This window comes from Eschrichtius robustus, chromosome 19 (assembly GCF_028021215.1).
Source record: "Eschrichtius robustus isolate mEscRob2 chromosome 19, mEscRob2.pri, whole genome shotgun sequence".
Lineage (NCBI taxonomy): Eukaryota > Metazoa > Chordata > Mammalia > Artiodactyla > Eschrichtiidae > Eschrichtius > Eschrichtius robustus.
In genome coordinates, this window is record NC_090842.1 from 11,227,559 (window position 1) to 11,241,018 (window position 13,460).

General features: G+C 41.1%; 1 long non-coding RNA gene across 1 annotated transcript in view; it reads right to left on the reverse strand.

Moving 5' to 3' along the window:
- LOC137752564 (uncharacterized) overlaps window positions 1–13,460 on the reverse strand; it is a 79,277-nt gene that overhangs the window by 55,722 nt on the left and 10,095 nt on the right. The window lies entirely within an intron of this gene.

Sequence of the window (13,460 nt, forward strand, 5' to 3'; positions counted from 1 at the left end):
CAGAATATTATTAGAGAGATGTAGAGATGAGAGAAGTCTTCCCATTCAGGATATATTTAAGTTGGATGTTTCACAAAAGCAGAGAATGTGGACTGAAGCATCTGAAGTTGTTTCTTACATCTTGTCTACTTTTGCCAGGACAAGTCAGTGAATGACCTGGTACAGACTGAAAAAAGTTTGAGGTTCACGTCACAGTGTAAATCATACTGAATTAGATGATCACACGTCGTGACTTTGTTAAATGCAGCCGTTCTTCGTATGCCCATATATTGAGACTGGAGCTAACGCAGGAGGAAAACTGGTACACAGATGGCAGCCAATCCTCCCTGCAGAACAGAAGCCAGCTGGCTGCCCCACGTTGAAACGGACCCAGGCGTTTACCACAGGGGGACGGATCACCGTGCAGGACCACTTATGTTTGCAAGAAAATGCATGAGTGACCACCAACAGCAAATGGTCCTGCCTTCTCACTTCCCTTTGGTTTTCCTACATGTAAAAATAATTTAACAGGTGCCAATAAGTTAGAGAAATGATTGCCATCCAGTTTCAGGGAAGGAAAAAAAGATTTGTTCTAATTTGCCATTGTAATTATTTGTTTTGAAGTAATTTTATTTTGAAATAGTGAATATAGCTGTACAAGTGAGGGCCCGGCTTCCTGCAGGCTGCTGGCTGGAGGTGACTGCAGGTCATGGGGGCCCACAGGCCCTAGAAGCTTCCTGCAGGTCCCTTCCATGGGGCTTCTCTAAATGGCCACTCTTTTCATCAGGTTCACAGGGGGAGTCTGTAGCTCCAGTAGGATATGACAGAGTCTTATGTAACCTAATATAATCACAGGAATGCCAGCCCATCATGTTTGCTGTGTTCTACTGGTAAGAATACCGTCACAGGCTCTCCTACACTCAAGGAGTGGGGATTTCACAAAGGCATGAACATCAGAGGTTGGGAATCACTGGGGATCACTTTAGGGTCTGTCTTCTACATTAAGTTATGTGAGTAACTTATAAAAAACACATTTGTATCCATTATCTCAATACTTAAAGGGTTGGGAGAAATAACTGATAAGCTGGACTTTCTTAAAGTTAAAAACGTCTGCTCTGTGACAATGTCAAAAGAATGAGAAGATAAGCCATAGACTAGAAGAAAATATTTATCAAAGATACAGCTGATAAAAGACTGTTATCCAAACTACACAAAGAACTCTTAAAACTTAATGACAATGTGTTTTAAAAAATGGGCCAAAGACCTCAACAGACACCTCACCAAAGAAGACATACAGGTGGTCAATAAGCATATAAAAAGATGTTCCACATTATATGTAGTAAGGGAAATGCAAACTACAAGAACAACAAAACACAACTACACAGCTATTATAATGGTGAAAATCCAGGACATTGACAACAGCAGATGCTAGTGACGATTGAAGCAACAGGAACGCTCGTTCACTGCTGACGGGAGTATAAACTGGTACCGCCACTTAGGAAGACAGTGTGGCAGCTTCTTACAAAACTGAACATACACTTACAATCCAATCCATCAGTCACACTTTTTGGTCTTCCCCCAAAGGAGTTGAAAACTTAAGACCACACAAAAACCTGCGACAAACATGGATGTTTATAGCAGCTTTATCCATAACGGTCAAGACTTGGAAATAACCAAGATGTCCTTCAGTAGATGTGGATAAATAAACTGTGTCTAGACAATAGAACATTGTTCAGCACTAAACAAAACGCGACATATCAAGTCTTAAGTGAAAGAAACCAATCTGAGAATGCTACATACTGTATGATTCCAACTATAAGGCATTCTGGCGAGGGCAAAACTATGGAGACAGGAGAGACATCACTGGTTGCAGGAGTTGGGGGTGGGGAAAGGATGAAGAGGCAGAGAACAGGGGATTAACAGGGTAGTGAAAATACTCTGTATGATACCATAATGATGGAAACATGTCCTTATACACTTGTCCAAATCCATAGACTGTACAACACCAAGAACGAACCTTCATGTAAATTATGTATTTGGATAATTATGATATATCAATATAGGCTCATCAATTAAGACAAATATACCATCTAATGGGTGGATGTTGATAATGGTGAAGGCTATGTATGCATGGGGGTAGAGGTATATGGAAAATCTCTGTACCTTCCCCTCAGTTTTGCTGGGAACCTTAAACTCTCAGAAAATAATGCCTTTTTAAAAACTAAAGGATTGATCAAGACTTATGCAGAATAATACCTCAAGCCTCCATTTCACTGTGATCCTGTACAAATGTTAAGTTCTTAAATTAGATATCCTCATGACAAGGAGCTTTTAAATGTAATAAAAACTAAAGATAAAATTTTAAAAATTAAGTCTCCTGATTATGTTTACGTGTTTATCTACGAATTTTGCATTGAAGAATCAACACTTTCATGAACATTTTTTTCTAATTTGCTTCTGGAAACCAAAATAAAAGTCATATATAATAAATAAAATAGAATCATAGCCTTTTATATGGAATGGAGCTAGCTGCTGAAAATTAAATCTTAACCTGCAGCCAACATATTGATATTTGAATGTCAGGGACTAACTTGAGAAGGGAATAAGTCAACAGTACATTGAATAGCTGCAAATTAATATTTTTAAAAGTTCTTTAAACATAATTTGAGTTCTATATAAAAATTATATATTTAGAACTAAAATTTTTTAAAAGACATTATTCTAGGTGTTGGGAAAAGTGTTAGTTATCTACTGATGATGCTTAACAAAATTACCCCGAAACCCAGCAGCTTAATACAAAAACCATTCACCAACAGTTTCTGAGGATGAGAAGCCAGAAGCGCTTTAGCTGGTGGTCCTGGCTCAGGGTCTCCCATGGGGTTGCCCTGAAGATGGCGGCCAGGACTCGCTCCTCTGAAGGTTTCACTGGGGTTTCGGGATCTCCTACAAAGGCCACTCAGGTGACTACTGGCTGCAGGCCTCAGTTCCTCACTATGCAGACCGCTCCATAGGGCTACTCATCACATGGCAGCTGACTTTCCCTTGAGTAAGTGACCCAAGAGGGAGCAAGCAAACAACCAAGCCAGAAGCAGCAGTATCTTATAACCTCACCTCAGAAGCTGCTTTCCATCCTGTCTTCTGTATCATATTTACCCGGAGACCAACCCTGGTGCAACGTGGGAGTGAACTACACAAGAGCGCGAATCACAGGGAACCTGGCTCCCACAGTAAAACAAACATAAATGAGCCATATCAGGATACATATTTTTATCTTACTAGGTGGGTTATTTCTGATAATCACCAACAGTCACTTGGTGCCAAGCAGGATGAACCAAGTAAGTGAGCAAGCTGGAGAATACGGGCTTGTGTCCAAATAGACCATCAGTCGGCGGCATCACCCTGTTCTCCTGAGGATGTGCGCGTGCCCGCCTCTCCTCCGCTCACCGTATTCCTTCACCTGGACCTCCTTTCCCGACCTGCACAATAACGCCCACTCTTCAAGTTTCACTGCAAGTTCCGCCGCTTCTGTAATTGTGTTCATCCTCTCTCCCAACTAAATGTTGTCACTTTCTCTTCTGAATTCCCTCCGCAGATGTTTTTTATAATAAATTTATTTATTTATTTTTATTTGTTTATTTTTGGCTGCACTGGGTCTCTGTTGCTGTGCATGGGCTTTCTCTAGTTGCAGCAAGTGCGGGCTACTCTTCATTGCGGTGCACAGGCTTCTCACTGCGGTGTCTTCTCTTTTTTCAGAGCACGGGCTCTAGGCGTGCGGGCTTCAGAAGTTGTGGCTCGCGGGCTCTAGAGCACAGGCTCAGTAGTCGTGGCGCACGGGCTTAGGTGCTCCGCAGCATGTGGGACCTTCCTGGACCAGGGCTCAAACCCGTGTCCCCTGCATTGGCAGGAGAATTCTTAACCACTGTGCCACCAGGGAAACCCTGCAAATGTTTTTAATTTCTGTAGTACCAACTACAACTCTTTTTCCTGCATTGTAGTTACTAATGTAAATACTTCTGTCTACTGATACAGTTTCACTGTTTGAAAGGCAGTATCTTATTATATGTCCTGCATAGAAATTATTTTTAAAATAGTGAATTACTGAGTGAAGGGGGATATATCAGACAGCACTCTGTCGAAAGAACTCAAAAGGAGGGAAGAGCCCAAGGGGTTGGAAGACATGAAAAGGCAACTCATAAAGAGAAAAATACATTTTGAGGTTGAAAGTACGGCAGACAAGTCATTATAAAAAATGCTTTAGGTGACAACTCTACCTACAATATTGACCTATCCTGCATGCCTTTCCACAAGCTACTGTAGTAAAGGAAATGCTCCACATAACTGGGGACATTTTTGGTCCAGCTCTTAATTTTAACATCCTTGACATATATATGGGTTACCGCATCTCATGATATTTTAAGTTTCTACTCATTTCCGTCTTCTTTAGGAAGTATAGACAACCAAACTGGAAAACTGTTCCACCTCCATTACATTATCCATTCCTATATCCTGCTTGTCATACAGTGTATTTCGTCACCTTTTATCGTGATACATCAATACATCCAGGATTTATTTTTCAATCCATTGACGCTTAACAGAATCATGTCAAAGATTAAACATGAACTGAGTTCTAAATCTTCTTCCACCACTTAACCTTAGTCTATGTCATTTCAAAGTCATTATCATTTCCCTCAGCATGTCAGCCCTATCACAATGCTTGTACTTTTCCACTGGATGGTCTGAGATCATTTGTTTTCAGGACTAAAGTAGGTATTAAGTAGTTAATATATTATTCAGTAATTTGTATTTGTTCAATAATTTATACTGAGTAACAGAATACCAATTAGTAAAGAATTGAAATTAAAATATTGAACTATTTTTTATCTGTACTCTGAACACCTTATATGATTTAAAAGGCCCTAAATGATCCAAACTACATCTTCCCTGACTTCAGTTCTGTCTCCTCCTCAGCACACTGGCTCCCTGTTCCCTTTCTCAAATACACTCAGTTTTGTCCATCTTCAGACTTCTGCTCACGTTACTTCCTTTCCCTAGAGTGGTATCACCGAATTTTCACAGGGTAAACTGGTCATATCTATCACTGAGTATGGGTTTAAATACTAATTCCTTGAGGGGCTTTCATAACCTTAATTTCTGAATAGGAGCCCAACTAAATGATTCTCTACCATAGCACTCATCTACTATAATTGTATTATAATACAGAATTTAAATGTTTACTTGTCCACTTGTTTATTGATTCCCTCCCAGATTAAATGTTGAGTTCCCAGGGGTCATGTTGTTTTTTTTAATTTGCCAACTTATAACCAAGCATAATACAGTGCCTGGGACATGGAGGGCATTCAGAAATATTTCTGAATAAATGAATGAACATCTCAATCAAACCCAATCTTTTACTACTAATCCTTTACACAATTTCACCCTACAATCTTGATTTTCTTGCGTACACATTTTTAACTCAGTTTTACAGAATTTTTGTGTTATCATTCACCCAAATGATCGGCCTGTCTAAAGCACATTTTAGGAAATGAAGTCAAGCCATGCCCAGGATGGGACTCATCATGGTTACCTGCAGTGGACGTGCAGGGCAATAACACGCCATCATCGAGCCTAGTGTGGTAGAGAGCCGCCACACGGAAATAAAGCAATTTCCTGAAACTGAAATGAAAAGAGCACTAAAAATCTCTTTTAAAGAAAAGAGAGTGAAAATGCCAGCTAAACATCTATTCCAATAGATGTTTGCACTGCAGAAGCCTGGAGAAATTTCTTTTTTTTTAATTAAACCACATGGGAAAGGCTGAAAAGAACTGCATTTGGTCTGGAAGTTGCACAGCTATACAGCAAAGAGTGATGGGACTAGGCTAAGTGGCCTCGTTTTTCGGTCCTCTCATTTTCACTGTTTACCTCTCCACTCTCCACTATCACACACCCAGCACAGGAACTCGTCTTTACATTGTCTTCAGAGGCCTACATTTGTGATGATCATTTGCCTGCACACACACAGTCGTTTTTGTGCATTTACAGCGGAAACCACCGGACGATGTTTATTCCTTTTTCTTCCCCCCAGTACAATGTAAACTTCTAGGAGAAGCTGATTAGATATTGTCAAATGCCTTAAAAGCTAAGTCTAAAAATTCTTCTGGTTATATAAATGTTAGTCAAAAAGTTTTATTTTCAGAAATATATATTTCTATATAACGTTCTTATAAATATAGGAAAGAAATCCAGGCATTTTGGCATCACTAATATTCTTTAAAAACAAGTTCTGGAAAAATAAATGAATACATACATACTATATACATACATACACACACACACGTACATACATACTTACATAAATTCCTGGTCTGATAAACTTTGTTTCAACCTAAGAATTCTACTCTTTATTTTCTTCAACCAGAGAAAAATCAGAAATCAAACTAATGATAACAGCTGATTACACTTATGACCTGTCTTCTAGGTTCAGAGTATAAGTATCTGCTATTTAGAGCTCATGAATCTTAACAAAAAATAATGGTGTAGGGACTTCCCTGGTGGTGCCGTGGTTAAGAATCCGCCTGTCAATGCAGGGGACATGGGTTCGAGCCCTGGTCCGGGAAGATCCCACGTGCCGCGGAGCAACTAAGCCCGTGTGCCACAACTACTGAGCCTGCTGCCGCAACTACGGAGCCTGCGGGCCTAGAGCCCGTGCTTTGCAACAAAGAGAAGCCACCGCGATGAGAAGCCTGTGCACCGCAATGAAGAGTAGCCCCCGCTCGTCGCGGCTAGAGAAAGCCCATGTGCAGCAGTGAAGACCCAACACAGCCAAAAATAAATAAATAAAATAAACTTATAAAAAAATAACTTATTAAAAAAAGTGGTGTGTAAATACCCAGAAGAGCATTTCATTTGAATCTTGTATAAATATATAATACCTGAAAGAAATTTGGACATAAGTGCAACTATAATAAGGAAACCCTATCTGAGAGAATTGTGGGAATTCAAAAATTTATTTTGAATTTAATAAATATTGGTTCCTATTTATGTCACACTTGTGTTTAAAAGTAACATTAATGCATTTGTATTATTAATAGGCTCTTTTCTTTGTTGCTGTGATGATCCAGGGAACATAAAATCTGATCTCCCCAAAACTGAGTATATTAACAGATGAACTGTGCAATCCTAATGTTACAAATTCAAGAAGTAAATATGCACCTTGCATTCAATTTTTACATAACCAGGCCTAGACAGAGGTACCCATCATGCTGACAGTCTGATATTACTTAATCCTGGCACATAGAATAATATGAGTAAATACAATTTCAGACAACCCTACCAGCCACAGGCAGAATGTGATTTATGGGATGTGAATCACTCTCCCACAGTGACTAATGTGAGAAGCCAAAGGAAGCCAAATTCCACTCCAGGGTCTCAACTAAAAGCTGGCTCACAGGTTTATCTCTAATTGTTTACCTGATGCTTTGTGTGATGCCTATCCAAGTGGTCTACAGGGGAAATTTTAGGGCTTTTCTATTGGATGTTTAAAACTTATATTTTCCCAAAATAGAAAAGAATAATCCCCAATTTTTCCCGTTGGTGCTTATACGTATAATTTGTAAGTGTGGTGACTTGGTATTCTCCAAAGAAAGTGCATTGACACTCATCCTAGCATTACACTGTGGAAAAAGCACTGAATCTAAAGTCAGTAAACTAGAATTCCTATTTTACCCCTAACCAAGTTTTCTGGCCACAGACAAGTCACATCTCTGAATCTCAGCTTTCTTTCTCTCTAAAATGTAGAGCTAAAATATGTCCATATGAAAAAAAAAAGTATACCACTTGAACGGATTGAGATAACCTAAAGATTCCAACTATGTACCCTAAACAATCCTTAAAATAACTAATATACTGACATTGGAGATAACACGGAATAAAGAAATACACAATCCAGAAGAAGTTACAAAAAGAAGGAAAAAATAACAAATACTAGATGAGACTAATTTATAAAAAAAGAAAAAAGAACAAGATGGTGAATTTAAATCCAAGCATAAAAATAATCTCATTAAACGTAAATAGTCTAAACATGCTATTGAAGACAGAGACTATCAGATTGGACAAAAAAGCGAGACCCAGCTTTAGGGTGCCTACAAGAAATTCACACTAAATATTGTGATACAAATAATTTAAAATGAGAAGTATGGAAAAAGATATCAAAGTAGATTTTAGAGAAAAGAATATACCAGTGACAAAGAGTGTCATTTTATAAAGATAAAGAGTTACAATGAAAAATTCACCAAAAGTACACAACCCTAAACCTTCATTGTACTAATAACAGAGCTTGAAAATGCATGAATATAAAAGTAATAGAACCACAAAGGAATTGGCAAACCCACCACTGCAGTCAAATATTTAAACCATGGGTTAACTCCATTTCACCTGACTTCACTAATCAAGGTCATTTTAAGACTTGCAGGTCCTTCAAGCAGCAAGTAGCCTCAACAATAAAATGTTTGCCCAAGTTGTTTTCCAGGAACTTGGAGTCAGCTGCATCTAGTTGAAGCTGAGCTGGTTCAGACTGAATAGGACCACTGACCCTTCAACTGGGCATGCGCAACTGTCCTCTCAGTGACCTTAAGAGGACGGAAAACTCCACCCTCAGAACACAGAGGCCTGTAGCCTAGCTGCATCTGCGCAGAACCACGACTGCCACACCTTTTTCTAATCACCTTTCCTCACTCACCCCACACCTCAGACTGCCCAGCTTCTCTATTCTTTATCCTATAAATACACCAAGCCCCTTGCCTTCAGGGCGGCAGATTTGAGATTTGCTCTCCTGTCTCCCCACTTGGCTGCCTTGCGAATGAACCCCCTCTTTGCTGCAAACCCCTGCATCTCAGGTTTACACAACATGAACCTGGTTCAGTAACATAAACACCCCCCTCTCAATAATACATAGAAAAAGTACACAGAGAAACCAAGAAAGATATAAAAACCAAGAACCTGGTTCGGTAACATAAACACTCCTCTCTCAATAATACATAGAAAAAGTACACAGAAAAACCAAGAAAGATATAAAAGACTCAAACAACATTATTAACCAACTTGACTTAATTGACATTTATAGAACCTTGCACCAAAAATAGCATGATATACATTGTCTCAAACGCACATGTCTATAGAGAGGATTCTATGAAATCCACCAAAAAACTCTTAAAACTCTAAGTTTAGTAAGCTGATACAAGATCAACATACAAAAAATAAATTATATTTCTATGTCTCTAGGAACTAACAATTTGACATTGAAATTAATAAAAATATTTGTAATATCAGGCTTCCCTGGTGGCACAGTGGTTAAGAATCCACCTGCCAGTGCAGGGGACACAGGTTCGAGCCCTGGTCCGGGACGATCCCACATGCCGCGGAGCAACTAAGCCCGTGCGCCACAACTACTGAGCCTGTGCTCTGAAGCTCACGAGCCACAACTACTGAAGCCCACGCGCCTAGAGCCCATGCTCCACAACGAGAGAAGCCACCGCAATGAGAAGCCTGCGCACGGCAACGAAGACGCAACGGAGCCAAAAATTAAAAAATTGATTAAAAGAAAAGAATATTTGTAATATCAAAAATATGTAACACTTAGGGATAAAGCTGGCGCAGATGTCATTAGTCATCAAGGAAGAAGCAGGAAGAGCGAGTGCAAAGGCCCTGAGGCAAGAGCATTGTCAGCCTCCATGAGGTAATCGGAGCTCAGTGGACAGAGGCAGAGAAGTTAGAAAAGGAGTCCAGGAGGCAGGAAGGAACTGGATGTTGCAGGGTCTTTGAGGCCTTGGTACGGACTTTAGATTTTATTCTTAGTCATTGTTTTTCTAAGTGGCTGCGTGTCCCTTTGCAAAAAATGTAGCATTTTGCTGATAATAATTTTCTCCAAATGCTAGCTGTTAACATCCTCCTGCTAAGGATCTCCCAGACTACATATTCATAAGGACTTTATTTTGCTTCTACTACATATTCATAAGGACTTTATTTTGCTTCTTCCGCCATCTCCAGCTCCACTCCCAACCCCAATCCTTCAGCTATATGTGTACACATGCTTTTGTTTGTCTAGGATGTCTCCCGACAGCTGTACTGCTGTACTGCTGAAAGAGCTTTCTGATAGCTCCTTCCTGAAGCCGCATGCTCTGTGGAAAGAATGTGTTCCCTACAACTTATGAAACCTAACTGCACTGTTATTGGTTAAAAAACTTTGAACGAGTTACTTAATTTCCCTACATCCCATCATCACAATGTGTCAGACCAGGGAGTGCTACAAACAACTTCCCTTGTTGTCATGGAGATGAAAGGAGGGTGAGGCACAGATTCTGACTTGAGCTTCAGAATAACAAACAACAGATCAACATTAATGGCTGTCAATACTTAGAGTATTAGTGAAATATTTACTTTTTTAAAATTTTAATTTGACATTGTTTAACTTTCTTCTAGAATCCTAAAAAATTTTTGACTTTGATTTGTGGAAGCAAATAAATTTGATTTGATTTTGTATGGAATACTAGTTTTTTCATTTGTTATGTCCTACCTCAATTAAGGCCATTAAAAACGTGTATATGACATGTTTAAAGTACGCAAATTTTGCATTTTATCTCATTTGAGTGTATTTATCTTTTCCAATACACATGCTTCAGCACATCCCTGTATTTACAACACCATCATCACAAATAAGATTAACAATTTCTTCCTAATATTACCTAGTGCCAGGGCATATGGAGATTTGCCAACTGACCCAATGGGTCTGTTAAAACTGGCTGTGGGGGCTTCCCTGGTGGCGCAGTGGTTGAGAATCTGCCTGCTAATGCAGGGGACACGGGTTCGAGCCCTGGTCTGGGAAGATCCCACATGCCGTGGAGCAACTAGGCCCGTGAGCCACAGCTACTGAGCCTGCGCGTCTGGAGCCTGTGCTCTGCAACAGGAGAGGCCGCAATAGTGAGAGGCCCACGCACCGCAATGAAGAGTGGCCCCCGCTTGCCGCAACTAGAGAAAGCCCTCGCACAGAAACGAAGACCCAACATAGCAATCAATCAATCAATCAATCAATCTTTGAAAAAAAAAAAAAAAAAACTAGCTGTGAATTGTGTTTAGCTGTGGGAAAAAGCCTTCAAATATTAATAACATTAAGTTATGGATATGGGATTTGGGAATTGGAGCTATTTTGTTTTCATTTCTAATGCAGTTTTAGCCAATCGCACATTCTCCATTTGTTTGGAAAAGTGAGTGAGAGTTAACTTTAGAATAATTTTGCAACCCTTCGTTAGAAACCAGAGACTCTAGCCACTCAGTCCATGGGTCTCACATGAGCATGTGCATCACAGAAGGCACTAAACACACAGGTGGCTGGGCCACACACCCCCCCCCCCCAAGCCCTTCTGGTTCTGTGAGGAGGAGGGGGAACAGGAAACATGTATTTCTAACAAGTCGCCAGATAATTCTGATGCTGCCTCTCAGGGGCCACACTTGGAGAACTACTCCACTGATTATGTTTCCACAACTCTTTTTGTTCTTTTTCTTTTTTTTTTTTTGGCCGCCATGCAGCTTGTGGGATCTTAGTTCCCCGAGCAGGGATTGAACCCTGGCCCAAGGCAGTGAAAGTGCGGAGTCCTAACCACTGGACTGCCAGGGAATTCCCCATGTTTTCACAACACTTATGCATATTTTTAGCTATCCTAATTTATGTACCTGATCACCTAAGCTGGTCAAACAGGGTATTTAAATTTCTTTCTTACAAACTAATTTTTTTTTTTTTTTTTTTTTTTTACAAACTAATTTTTGAGGACCTACTGTGTGCAAGCCGGATGCCATGTTAACACCAGAAGAGAGAGTTGTGGGTCATGAGATGTTTCCCAACGTTTCTCTGAAGCGCTGAGCCTACCCTGAGCACAGAAAGTCCCTGTGAAAGCAGCCCTGTAGCCACGGGTGAACGACATGCCGGGGGCACAAGGCCGGACCACACTCTCACCAAATCAGTTTGGCTGGGCCGCTCTGCGTGCACACACATACGCCTTCTGTCGAGCTAATCGGTCCCGAGGGAGCAATCTGGACCGCCTGGGATTTCACTGCTTCTTGATGTACTGATGAGAACCACTGCTATTCCGTTGTGAAGGGGAAATTTGGAAAGGTCAAAATTCACCCCCAGGCCCAGGGCACCTAATGGGCTTGCTCCGAAGAGGCCCTGGGGAGAATTTATTTGACTCGGCAATGTTTCCCTCCAAGCAGATGCAAACCAGCCTACCTTTGCTTAAAAAAGGCCATGAGACTCAGCCACGCGCTGTAGCTTGTGAGGGGTCAGAGGGCGGAGCCAGGGCAGATGGGACCACTGTCGCTTTCTCCCACGTGTCACAGCCGTGTGCTCCCTCCAACACACCTGATGACGCCACTGACACATTAATTATCGCCATCGCCCATCGGGCTTCGTGCCGCAGGCCTGACTGCCCCTCCTCTGCCTATGACCCTGTTCAGCCAGCTCCCGCCTCCCAGCCCAGGTCGTCAGAGGAAGCTGGGGCTGCCTTGAGAAAGAATCTGATCACAGATGTGGTAATTAGGAAAAGAGGCGTGGAGGCGGCTAGTTAAATACATGGAGGATATAAAGCCAGGTTGGGAACACAGGGTGATTCAGAGAATGGGCAATGGAAGCCCCTGCATAAGTCTTCATGGACGAATGCGTATACACCTGGGTTTGCTGCTCAGTAAAGCTCTGGACCCTAAATGGCCTCCTATGTAAGTTAACTGGCCCTACAACAAACTACCCCCAATCTTAGTGGGCGAAGGGGGTAAATAGCAGCCGTGTGTTAATCCCCATGTGCCCAGGGGGCAGTGGCAGTTCTGCCGATCTGGGTGAGGCTTGCCTGCTGAGCTGCTCACGTGTCTGTAGAAGCCGGCTTGTTGGCTGGAAGCCCGTGGATGGAGGCTGGCCTGGGCGGGGATGAATGAGCTCTCCCGCAGGTTCCCTCCAAATCCCCACCAGGGAACCCTCTCACGGTGATCACAGGAGAGACAGCACCGAAGTGCAAGCATCCAACGTTACTGTCCCATTGGCTAAAGCAAGTCATCTGAGGCCAGAATCACTGTGGGAGGGCACGAAGGAAAGGTCTGGGTCCAGGACCAGAGATGCACTCAATCTACCACCCCTGATTTTTGTTTGTTTAATTGTAGAAACTTTGGAAATTATGAAAGGTATAAAATTCACCATATTTCACCATCTAGAGAAAAAATATCCTGCTATATTTCTTCCTTGTCTTTTTTTCTATGATTATATGCAATTCCATTTACAAAACAAGAATCATAAGGTACATACAATTTGCATCCTACTTTTTTCGGTTATTATACTACACCCATTTTCACAAGTTTGTTCTTAAGCTCCATGATATTTTTTAAGCCTGCATAACATTCTGACTTGCTGTTATGCTCTATTAATTTAAACATTTGCAAGTTACAGATGC